General features: G+C 41.5%; 1 pseudogene; it reads right to left on the minus strand.

Annotated features, from left to right (window-relative positions):
* Positions 1–375: 375 nt before the first annotated feature.
* Positions 376–10393, minus strand: LOC114559646 (protein-glutamine gamma-glutamyltransferase 2-like; annotated as a pseudogene).
* Positions 10394–13386: the final 2993 nt, after the last annotated feature.

Raw genomic sequence — 13386 nt, forward strand, 5'->3', positions numbered from 1 at the left:
GAGTAATGAATGTGAATACTTTTGACACCTCTGAGGATCATACACAAAAAGCAAACAATTACATATTTGCCATCCAGATGCTGTCACCTGTTGTCTTTCTGTCCATTTCTAAGTGGGCATCTAGTGCCAGGCGTTATGCAGAAGTGTTCAAATCTGACACATAGTGGCTTTAAGGTAATTAAACTAGCACTGTGTCCAGCATTTCTTTGTGGACAAAGTCACAGTCATCCTGGAAGATACAAACTTATCATTTAAGAACTTATTTGCATATACAGTTCACTGTTATAATACTTGCAATAGGCAGCTCCTCCTCTCCCATCCAGAAAGTTATCTCACAATACAAGATATGTCGGTTTCTGTAAGCTCAAAGGTTTTTTAATAATGGTCAGGAATTCCATAGGGGTATTTGTTGCAGACAACCACAGTGGCGACTCCCTTCACGTCCATCAGTCTATCACAGTCAAAGTCCACCAGGAGCTTCCTGACCCCGGTCCGCATGGGTGAGAATACGAACTCGACAGACACCTTCTGGCAGTCTTCACTGAAAAAGAAAAGAGAAAGAATTGTTCATTTTCATTTTATTTCGTTACTGAGGTCCTGTCGTAAACCAAAGTGTTGGACAATTTTGATCTGTTGTCATTCTCTACTGTGTTTATGAACAGGTAAAAACAAGAAATGTTTTACATTTTCAAAGTTCCTTTTTTGGTTTTGGCAGGTGAAACATATTTTTGTTTGTTGATTTAAACGTGCGCCACTACCCTATGTTCTAGATAGGACTAAAAGCATTCATGGTTTCCTCCAGGTGAGTTTTAATTTATCCATGCACTCTAAACACAATGTTGTGTATTAGCAAGTTATGTAACGTTATTACTGTCAGGTCTTTCTCTTGGCTAGAAATGTATTGTAATCAGCGCTAATCTATTGTTTTAGTCTTTTTAGAAGGATTTTTTTCACAGGAGAGAAAACAATTTAGATCAGACTTAGAAAATGAATCCCTAGATTTGTTTTTCTCACTTGCCTCTCAGGGCTTCCGTAGGTTCTATACCAAACACACTAGTTTGGCTACAACAGCTAGTTTGTAAACTCAAAATACTTATTCTGAACTATTGCGCTTCTGGGCTTCTAACATAAACGTAACACTTTTTGGAGGCCAAGGGGCCTTTTTAATTCTAACCATCTTTTTAATTCATGTGGGATGTTTAGATATGGACACAATCACCATCTTTTATTGTAGTGTGTGTGATATATGCGGTTGTGTGATGAATTTGTATATTGGCTGTCAATTCTTTGCACATGTACTTACTTAACATGGACCTCAGTGGCCGGCAGTAGGCCGGCCCCTTCCACAGTGAACACGCCACCCTTCAAAGCAACTGGCAGAGGATTGGTGAAGGAGATGTAGCCTATTACTTGATCCCATACAAAAGCCTTTCCGGGCACCTGGAAAAAGAGATGACAGCTTTAACACACAGAAGGTTAAATAATTACAGTTTAGGACATCACAGTTTTAAATCTGGAAACATTAAAACATCAAAAGACTTCCACCAGACCGAATTGTGGATTCATTGGGATGAATGCCTGTTTTTGTCCAAAGAATTTCAGGTACTACCCAACCACAGGAACTAAACTCAGGGACAAAATGTCCATTTTAGATTTGCATCTGTAGAGAGTATGCAAATGAGCCCAGAGACTGAGGGAACAAAATCTTAACCCTGGTTCCGTCAGTCAAAATGCAGGCAAGGTTCCTGAGTTCCTAAACTGGTTCCTGGGCTCCTGGAAAATTTCAAAAATCCAAGGAGCTTCCAGCTGATTGTACATGCATTATCCTGCGGTTTTATACATAAACTTAAATTTTCCATTAAATACTGGGATAACAACCTCCAAGAATGATGCATGGGATGTTTCTCGTGCAGTTAAATCTCATATATATATATATATATATATATATATATATATATATATATATAACATCAAATTCTTTATGTCAGTAGTCTCCTAGCTCAACGTAAACCTTATTTAACTGAGATTAACCTCAACCTACACACTCAAATAGTTAGTATTTCAATTCTAATCAGTACTCTACCTTTCTGTTAGACACACATTAGACAAGCATTATAAACCTTTTAAGGTCCAACTACACTATGACCTCTGGGCGAGCTCAGTGTGTACCTACCTGTACGAGGAGTTCAGGCATGCTCAGTGGTATGTTGGCGACGGTTATGATGGGTTCGCTCTCACCTGGAGCCTCTAAGAAAGCTTCCAACCTCATCGGATGATGCCCTGACACACACCTGGCATAGTCATGGTAGTGCAGACGCAGGACTTCCTTGTGGGCTGAACACACATGCACACACACAGTATTAAATTGGAATATGGTACATCATGCTGCTACAAAATAAGAGGGGGATGAAGTGTGCAGGTAAGACACAGCACTGTTGTTTTACATTATATCTGCACCAGAGACTTTTAGTGCATTCCATTTACCTCAGAACTCGGAAGCCGAAGCTGGGACTGACGTCACACCCAAGTTAAATGCGTTCCATTTACAAGTCGGATTTTCATTGAAGTGTCCGACTTTGACCTCGGAAAATCCGACTTCTGAGTACGAATGGAACGCACCATAGATTGTGTGTTTATTTGAGCTACTAACCTTTGTGAGCGGGTACTGTCACACTGATTGTTTGTCTCAGGCACTCCCCCCGGTGGAGAGAATTATAAGTTACAGCCATGACCAGCATGGTCAGCTTAGCATGAGCATCTCTGCTTCCTTCATTCTTCACCTGCAGGCAGAGAGGATTTATGAGTGGATGAATGGATTGACCACTGTGATGGTATATCACTATGTGTCCATAAATCAAACAGAAGAATATACAGTAGATACACTCTGACAAAGGCAGCCCCAGATTCCCTGTGTATGATGTAATGGAATCATTTTAGCATTTCATCCATCCATTTATTTAGCTACAGTCTAAGCACTCCATACCTCAACAATCACATCAAAGTCTGTCCCAAATACAGGCTTAGCATGCTTGATTGACAGCATCAGTTGTCCTGGTTCTGCGCTCCCATTGGTCGGCTCTGTGACCTTGCGCCCCGCCTTCTCGTACACCTCTCTCTCCTTCTTGGAGCCTGAGAAGAGGACGTTGGTCCATGACAACTAGCCCTATTCATGAGTCTAAACAGATGACTCTGAGGAGACATTACACAAGTTCAACAGTGGAAGTTACAGAAAGCTGGAGCTTCAGAGCATCCATCAGTTACATGCTCAATCAGTTGTGTGATTTCTTTTAAATCACATGAAATGAAGTCTTACAGTCACAAGATTTAACAGTAGGAGGCTACATAGTGTTGGTGAATGCTTTGTTCTGATAGTCAGTAAAGATCCTTGCACACTGAGTCTGAAATGTTTGTATGCGTTTTTTCCATATCTCTCATCCTAAAAATTTGTCACGCACAGAAACAATTTTTTTTCCCCGCAAAACAATACGAAATTGATTCTTCAAGTAGTGAGGTTGATTTTGTTGTCCTCTCTCTTCTTAAAAAGAGAAAAAGGATAAGGAAATATTGGGTCCATCCAATCCTGAGATTGCGCAGCGAGCAAGGAGAGTTCCACCTCCTTATCGAGGAACTGAGGCATTATCCCGAGCAATTTAAAGTTTACTTCAGGATCAGGTCAGTGGCTCAGCTTGATGCTTTGCTAGCCATACTGGAACCACATTTTAAAAAGAAGATTTTGACGAACCAATTGAAGCTGAACAGAGGCTGACATGTATGGACATGCACAAAACCCCTAAAAATGCTACAAAAAAAATTTAACCAAATCAGATTTTTTTTTTATGATGGACAAAAGTTTCAGAGGCAGTGTGTAAACGGGATTGACACAACTTGAGGTCGTATTTATTTTTTAGCGTGCGGAAAATTTTGGATTTCTTTAAGGACCTTAAGGGTTTAACACTATGGCTGCTGTACATTTCTGCAATCAGTGGTCCCATTCTTTTAATTCCTCTTTGTACGACTTTCTAACTAACCCTCAGGATATTTGTAGGGTAGAGTGACATCGTCTCTGTGTCACTTTTTGGTGCTGATGTTCCTCCCCACACACGACTAGTCCACTTTGACCTGTAACAATAATACCAATCATCATTATCATTAAGTCTTTTTTAATTATTTTGTCTTAAAAAGTGCAGATGCTTTTTAAAGCTATAGTGCGTAGTTTCTGTCGACCCCATGAAGAATTGTAAGTAATGACAACAAAACTGTCGGCGTGTCCTCACTATACTAGCAGTTGCTAGTAGCCAAGGAGGACATGATGGACTCTTCAGAAGAGTTTATTATCTTCACTTGAGTTTCTGTGCGGGAAAGTCACTGGACGACACAATTTTCTGAACATAGCCACACTGAGAAATATAGAGAGAGTTGTGCGGAGCTGATAGTCTTAATTAGCTTTGTAGTTTGAATGTAACGTGACGTTCATTAATATCAAAACCATACGCACTAAAGCTTTAACTTGAGCAAATATAAAAGACCGATCAAAACAAAATTCCTTCACCTTCTTCCTTTCGCCATCTCGTTGGACAATCCAGTAGATGATGTCAGCGTTCACCTCGGCGAATACAAACGGAGCGTCATACTTTACTCCCAGATTTCCCTCCTTGATGGCCGTCACTGGACACGGACCACAGCAAAATTCACCTGAAGAGTAAAAGTGTATTATGTCATGGAATTCTTCAAACCATTTCCTGCATCTTTAGATAGTGACAGGCTGCAGGAGCAAGCCTCTGATTTTTTTAATGATGGTAATTTAGTTTGATTATCAGGCTTTTAGAAAACACCAACCAGCCTTAAATCTAAAATATTACAATAGGATAACACAGGAAGCCAGCACTGACAGTCTTGAGTTTATAGTGATGAAACACAACAATCAACACGTAGGATGTAAATTTTTTTGTTTTCAAGGTGGAGAAGGTGAGAAATGTCTTGTGAAACATAAATAGAGAGAGAGAGGTGAATAACAGAGATTAGGTTTAAAATTAGGAATGTACCATCACTAAGTTCTTGAGGGGTGGGGTCCAACACCTGCCAGCCGTCATATCCTTTGGGGAGATCATCTCTCCTCATCCAGGACTCGACCCAACAGTGGAAGTTCCTGAAATCATGAGGAGAGGAGAGGAGAGGAGAGGAGAGGAGAGGAGGGGATAATTCATTACATTATATGATGTGATGTCTCCTACTATATCTGGTTTAAAATCTCTGTGTTCCTTCCTACCAGCGAGTGTCTTTCTTGTTTCTTTCTTCTAAACTCTCCAATTTTTCATCCAGCAGGATGTCTATAGAGAGATTTCCATCGACATCATGGGCTGAAGAGTAGTTGGTGATGTGGCGTGTTGGGATTCCCAGACAGCGCAGCACTGTGAAGATAACACACATCAGCCTGGGACCATTCATTCCTCTGTTCCTACCTACTTTCTCTTCCTTCCTTTCCTTTTTTATTTTATTTTTTAAATATGGCTCCCCAAATTGGCTTTAGTCTGTTGATTATTGGGGCTGCACTTTATGCTAAGCTACTGTAAGTTAGCCAGCTGCTGACTGCAGCTACACATTTGCAGTACATAGTGGTATCAGTCTTCTCATCTAACTCTTGGTAAAAAAGTAAATATTCCTTGTAAGGTCCCATATAGAGGTGTGAATCTTCACTGATCTCTCAATTACGATTATCATGTCGGCGATTCAATTCGATTCGATATCTCGATGCATCACAATGCGTCAAATACATTTTTCTATTAAAGCCATGTAGGATATTTAATTCATAGCTTTTCAAGCTTCAAAAACAAAACATTCTGCAGTGCTCTAATACTAAATAAATTGGATACATAAAACTACAGCACTGAGCACATGGCACTTCCTGAATGTGCAAAACATAACAGAATATGTAAACAGAAATGTTGTTAGGACTACATTAAATCGTTAACAGAAATAATTGATTATGAGCTTGCCGATTATCAATGCAGCATCGTCCATGTCCACGATTCCATGCATCGATTATTTGATTAATTTCAACACCTCTAGTCCCATATGGTAAAAAGTGAGATTGCCATGTCTTTTTTGATAAAACTGTTCCTTTAAACGAGCTATCAGGTCGATTGTAAAGTTACAACTATACTATATAGGTAGAAAGTACCATTACAGTCATTCCCTGGCTGCAATGACGCCAAAGCGCAGATGCAGACTGACCAATCAGAGCAGACTGGGCTTATAGAGAGGGTGAATACAGTGTGACAACCCTCTCCGCCATGTCTGCCTGTTATTTTGTTTGTGTGGCTGTTTTCCTTGCAGGTACTGCAGGTGGGTGTGGCAAAGGTTGGGTTAGTAGAGTGGAAGATCCTGGGCTCATTTGTTTCACTGGCAACACCTGTGCTCTATGAGCTAGTGAACTTTTAAAAAGGCCTTTTGGATTCAGTTGTGCTCCCTCCTTGCGGACACACCATCATCCTGTCCTTGGTTGCTTTTTGGTTTGTTTTACTGCACCATACAACACTACGCATACATTATTTCACTCATGCACCCACTCATCTTACTGAACTTATTGATTACACATCCCACTGTTAGTTTAAGTTTATTTTTGCTTTATGATTTAAACTAATACATTATTTAATTGGCTTTGTTGAGTGCTTATTTTTTGTCATGGCCGTGCGGCCCGGTTTGGGACAAGAAGGGGCTGGTCTGGTGGAATTTCATGTGTTTGAGGCTGTTATTTTGTACCAATATTAACATTGCATCTCCAGACAGATGGTATGAGAAAAATTAACATTACGCCATGTAAACATATTCTAGTAGAAACCCAACATACAAGTATCAACCTGAAAATGAGCATAACATGTCCCCTTTATATACTTTATAGTGTCACTAGCAATTACTCCAGAAAACACGTTTTTCCTTAATTTTCAGAACTATTAGCCTACACTTCATTCAATCATGCAGCAGTGAAATCTGTTAAAGCCTCACCTGTGCAGGCGACAGCAACAAAGACCCAGCATTGGCCGTATTTGACCGCCCTTGCGCCGGCCTTACTCCACTGTTGAAGGATCGGCATGCTGCCGGTCCATTTGTACGGTGGAACTCCATCGGAGTATGAGTCGTCCCAGCGACCGGTCAACACACCCTTGTCTCTGTTAGAGTTCACCTGAACGGGTGGAGACATGTCAATCTTTAAAGCTGTGAACCACTACATGAAGCATAGGTTTGAAAAGGAGAGATTTGTATTTGTGTTTATCTTTCTGACAATATATCTATAGGGTCATATGTAGGAATCATTTGTTAATGAAACAGTAAGGTTAGTATGATGACAACTCCTTCCTGGGGAGGGTTTCTATGGATCTGTTTCTGGGAAGTAGCTAAAACACCCAAGGTGTTTACATCATTGAATGTGAAAGCTTTCATGACAGAGAAGACTAAATGCAGAGGTTTTCTTGTACTGCTGATAAACTGTCAGGACTCTGATGAAGATGTAACCTTACATCGAAACGTTAGTCACTGTTATGCACCTTAAGAAATAAAACCATCAAGTAAGAAGACATCTGTGTTGCACCGGCAATTTTTTGTTATTTTAAACTGTCAGTGTTGTTTTAGCAGCGAGTAGAAGAGATCGTCACCATTGCAGTGATCACCCTGCTGACATAGACGGGGTCATGTCTGCGCTCAATGTCCATCTTTGAATTTTTCAGGGCATCCTTGGAGTTATCCAAGACTTCAAAACATTTGTTTCCCATTGGTTTCACATCTGTTTGCCTGCCTGTTTCTCTTCCTCTCTGTCCTCCCAGTGAGCTGTGAAGGAACAAGCCCTCGTTCAGGGTTCATACACATTTTAACCAATACTTTTTCTTTTTGGCAAATTTCCATGACTGTGTTCCTGAAAATGTCAGTCGACATTATACAAAACAAATACAAATCTGTGTTAAAGTTTACCCTCAGAGGTTTAACTATAAAATGAATGACAATTTATGTGGTTCATAGTGGGATTCATAATATCGCTCCCCGAATAGAATGTTGAGGTTAAGATGAAGTGAAAATACATTTATTAATGACTGATGAATTATGAATTGAATGAATTATTATGCTGTGTGACTTTTCCAAAACTTTCTGGGTCTTTTTATGTTTCCAAAACCTTTCCAGGCCTGGAATTTGCATTTTTCAAATTCCATAACTTCCAGGTTTTTTCAAAACATATGAACCCTGCTTTTTTGTGTGGTTTGGTTACATTCTGACACCTCCCGTCCAGAAGTTATCTCCGTCCAACAAACACACTGCTGTGACAATTCACACGTGCCACCTACTGGCCTGACAGACACAGACATACTCAATCATTTCACACAGTGTGTGTGTGTGTGTGTGTGTGTGTGTGTGTGTGTGTGTGTGTGTGTGTGTGTGTGTGTGTGTGTGTGTGTGTGTGTGTGAGTTACTGTACCTGTCCATAATTCCAGGGACTACTTCTGATGTAATCCCAGCTCCCCATGTAAATGACTCCATCTTCATTCATAACATACTCCTGGAGCAGACTCTCATCAGGGAGGTACACTACATCATCTGGTGCACACACACACACACACACACACACACACACACACACACACACACACACACACACACACACAACCATGAGTAGACTGTCCTCTTGTTAATGAAATAATAAACACTAACACTAATTCATTAACAAGTTATTAAATGTTAAATTAGTTTTTTTTTATTACATTAAGAGGGCCTCAATTACAAAAACATGACATATAAATTTGGTGTTTTGATGATGCTGGTAATAAGATGCTCCTGTCATATGGTTTTTATCTTTGCCCATGGGTGCACCAAACAGCTGACAGGATGAACATAGAAGCCCCCACTGAATGCAAATATAAAAACAACATCCGTTTTGTTTTTCTTTCTTGTGGCTGAATCAAGACACACATGATAAATGCAGTAAGTCTGACCTCTTGGAGAAATCACTTAGCAGAGAGTGTGTGCACTTTGCTTCATGTTTTACCTTTGCACCATGGGTTAAAGAGCAGGTGGAACTTAATTTTGTCGGTCTTCTCTAAAATGCGTCCATCAGGTGACATCACCAACACAGCCAGACGGTACTGGCCAATGATAGCGTCTGCTGGACTGTGCAGAGTCAGCAGCATCTCATCTTGCGCTCCCTGTTGGTTAAACCACCACTTGTCTCCGGCCCCACGCTCCTTCTGAACCTTTCTTACCTGAAGAAACATACAAAAGTTTATATTGCTGTAGCATCACTTTATCTTCTCTCTGTTTATCTCAGTCAGGATCACAAAATACTGCTGAAATCAGCATGATGTTTGAATGTAGCGGAGAGCCAAGACAGCTGTTGTTGCAGCTAACTGTAATCATCTAAAACTTTTATATAATTTTTTATAATTCTTATAAACATTAATGTTAAAAAGTATAGGCTACATATCTGCTGCATAGAAGTGTTGGTTATAGCTTGACGTGTAAGATGTTTTTTTATTTGTTTTGTTCAGCATGATGAGTGTATAAGCTAACTTGCTATCCTAACACTCAGCTAGCCTTGTTGCCTAACGTATTGGCACATATTTGCTAGCTTTATTGTTCTGCTGTAGCTATGAATTTGTAGTAAATCTGGTAAATTACTAGTTATTTAAAGTCAAGAAAATACTTGGAAGAGAATAGTGCAGTCCAGTCTGCAGAACAAGCTAAACTGTGTGTAGGGATCCAATTGACTGCAGCATTACAGTACGTTGTTATGATGTGTTCACATTCATTACTTACTGAATAAATATGTTTTGTATTGAATTTCTTATTGTTTAATTCTTGCTTGGGTATGCCATGCATTTGTAAATGGGGAATAGTTCACATTGGGTAAGCATTAAGCCACAGTATCTTTTGTGAGGCTGTGGGCTGTACTCACAGAGGTGCAGGACAAGTTCCAGGTGGTGTTTGGGGGCAGAGACTTAGAGTACTGCAAAGTTATGAAGAAGGGTTGACCCCTGCGGACAATCAGGCGCTCCCTGTCAATCTCCCTGGTGCGGTGAGCCAAGTTGTTGCAAGTTGTTGCATCAGCACATTTTTCACACGTATCATAATCTCCCATACGGTTTGTAATATTGACTGCAGAGAGAAAGGGAGCAAGAGATGTAGACAATAAGCATTACAGACAGACAGACAGACGGATAGACAGATAGACAGATAGACAGATAGACAGATACATAGATAGATAGATAGATAGATAGATAGATAGATAGATAGATAGATAGATAGATAGATAGATAGATAGATAGATAGATAAAATCACATAGGCCTACCACTGTGGTTGGCCATTGCAGATCCTCTTCCTATTCAGGTCTTTTAAAATGTTGCTCCAAGTGTCCTCAGATGTCTTTTCATGCTGTGTCTCCACAGTTCGGTATTTATACACACAAGAATGGCCCTCCCACTTCTCTGAGACACACTCACCCCGAAACACTCACCATTTCCACCTCATCACCATCACCTCACCTGCCCAAATTCTGACTTGCTTCCAAGGAAGCCGGTACTTTAACTTGGAAGCATACTCACATGCTTCCAAGGAAATGCCTTCTCTTTATGGATGGATAAATACGCCACGCAGAGATGACAATCGATAACTGTGTGTTTTTCACCTTCCAGTGTTATGGAATATGTGCACGAAGCATTACTGAGACAAAAACAAGACTCTATATGAATGTACCTCCCTATGGAGGCGCCCAGGGGGCATCCTTACCAGATGCCCGAACCACCTCAACTGGCTCCTTTTGACACAAAAGAGCAGCGGCTCTGCTCCGAGCTCCTCACGGATGACTGAGCTTCTCACCCTATCTCTAAGGGAGACGCCAGCCACTTTCGTGAGGAAACCCATTTCGGCTGCTTGTACCCTGGATCTCGTTCTTTCGGTCATGACCCAGCCTTCATGACCATAGGTGAGGGTAGGAACAAAAACTGACCAGTAGATCGAGAGCTTTGCCTTCTGGCTCAGCTCTCTTTTCGTCACAACGGTGCAATAAATTGAATGTAATACCGCACCTGCTGCCCCGATTCTCCAACCAATCTCCCGCTCCATTGTCCCCTCACTCGCCAACAAGACCCCAAGGTATTTGAACTCCTTCACTTGGGGTAAGGACTCATTCCCTACCTGGAGTAGGCACTCCATCGGTTTCCTGCTGAGAACCATGGCCTCAGATTTAAAAATAATGATATTCGAACGAATATTAGGCAGCCCTTAATGTTCGAACCTGTTATGGGCATTATTTTTTGTAAATGTGTTTGCTTGTAAACGTTCTTTTCAATTCAGATTCCGAGGCTTTTTCACGCATTTCTAAATGTAACTACATGGCTCGGCCGTGGCTTGGTAGCGTTGCATCCCCCCTAATTCTCAAAGAAGGCTGGCTCGCCCAGGGCCAGGTCAGCTCCGCGGCGTCTTTCTCCCGTTGCGTGCCGCTGTTTCTCCTACCTACACCAGCCCCGCACCCTGTCCCTTCTCCCCTTTCTACCTGCTCACAGTGCTGCTGCACATGAGAGAGCACAGAGGCGGGCGGGGCTGCTCCTCAGTCACAGAACAGAAGAGAGAGCTGACGGTTTTGGGGCTACAGGAGAGAAATACCTTGCGTGCTCGCTGGACAATACTGGCGATTTTTTTTATTTATTTTTTTACAGAAAGTCGCCAGATTTGTCGGCAGTTGCTTTTGGGAAAAAAAAGTTGCTAAGGGGGTCTGAAAAGTTGCAAAGTTGGCAACACTGCCCACACACACACACACCGGCTCGACGCACACACCAGCAGCACATAACGACGCTAGTATAAACATCAGACCACTCACGTAGGCTACGGTGAAAGCACCTTGGTGTAGACTTTACTAGGGAGGCTGAGAAGTGTGGTACCCCTTTAATTGAAACCCTCTGGTTCCTCTTTTTAAAAAGGGGAACCACCACCCCGGTCTGCCACTCCTTTGGCACTGTCCCAGACTTCCACGCAATGTTGAAGAGTCGTGTCAACCAGGACAGCCCCTCCACACCCAGAGCCATTTCTGGACGGATCTCATCAATCCCAGGGGCTTTGCCACTGTCAAAGTGCTCCTTCCACCGCCCTATTACCTCCTCAGTTGAGGTCAACAGTGTCCCATCCTTACTGTACACAGTTTGGATGGTTCCCCGCTTCCCCCTTCTGAGGTGGAGAACGATTTTCCAGAAGCACCTTGGTGCCGGCTGAATGTCCTTCTCCATGTCTTCTCCAAACTTCTCCCACACCCGCTGCTTTGCGCCTTTCACGGCAGAGTCTGCAGCCCTTCGGGCCCTTCGGTAACCTGCAACTGCCTCCGGAGTCCTCTGGGATAACATATCCCGGAAAGACTCCTTCTTCAGTCGGGCGGCTTCCCTGACCACCAGTGTCCACCACGGTGTTTGTGGGTTACCGCCCCTTGAGGCACCTAATACACTAAGACCACAGCTACTCGCCGCAGCTTCAACAATGGAAACTTTGAACATTGTCCACTCGGGTTCAATGCCCCCAGCCTCCACAGGGATGCACGAAAAGCTCCGCCGGAGGTGTGAGTTGAAAGTCTGTCGGACAGGGGCCTCCTCCAGACGTTCCCAATTTACCAGCAAAACTAAATGGACTTCTCTGCAGATGATTTATTTGTGAGTGCACAATACAAGCCATAATGTGCCTTCATTCGTTTTAGTTTTGTGTTGTTGCTACAACATTGAACAGTGTTGCAGCAGTGGTTGGTTCGTTTGTCTTTGGTTTGTGATGCCTCTCTTTGACGCACAGCATGTAGATCATCTGTTTTCAGGCAGCAGGGCCGGAGTGGGACTCATTTTCAGCCCCGGAGTTTCATGCCTTAGACCGCCCCACTTCACGACTGACTATATTAAAAAATAATGTAGTTAAAACCTTAGTATATAAGTCTGCAATAGTGCACTGTTCTCTATACAGCCTTGTATATTTCAGTGTATTTTTGTAAATATCACTATTTCCAATGTAGTGTAAACACAATAAGTGTTGTTTCACAATGTTAAACAGTTAACATCTTTATAACAACACAATGATGTTCAACAATATCAAAATGTATTTTCTGTGCAAAAATTCTGTAAAATGAAATAAGAGAATAAATAAAAAATATAAAAATATAAAAAACACAAAGACATAAGGAATAAAATAAAATGTATTGCACTTTATAATGAGACCATCATCTCTATTTTTCTTTGTATAATATTAAATATTACTTTCATCCTATTCCCTTACAATTGTTGGCTTTGTAGTAATGGTTCACTAGAATCATATAACTCCACTGTTTCGCTAGAACAATGCATTACAGAATGAATGATACAGTGGAGATTGTTTTTTCTAAC

Source organism: Perca flavescens, chromosome 8 (genome assembly GCF_004354835.1).
Source record: "Perca flavescens isolate YP-PL-M2 chromosome 8, PFLA_1.0, whole genome shotgun sequence".
In the NCBI taxonomy this organism is placed as follows: Eukaryota; Metazoa; Chordata; class Actinopteri; order Perciformes; family Percidae; genus Perca; species Perca flavescens.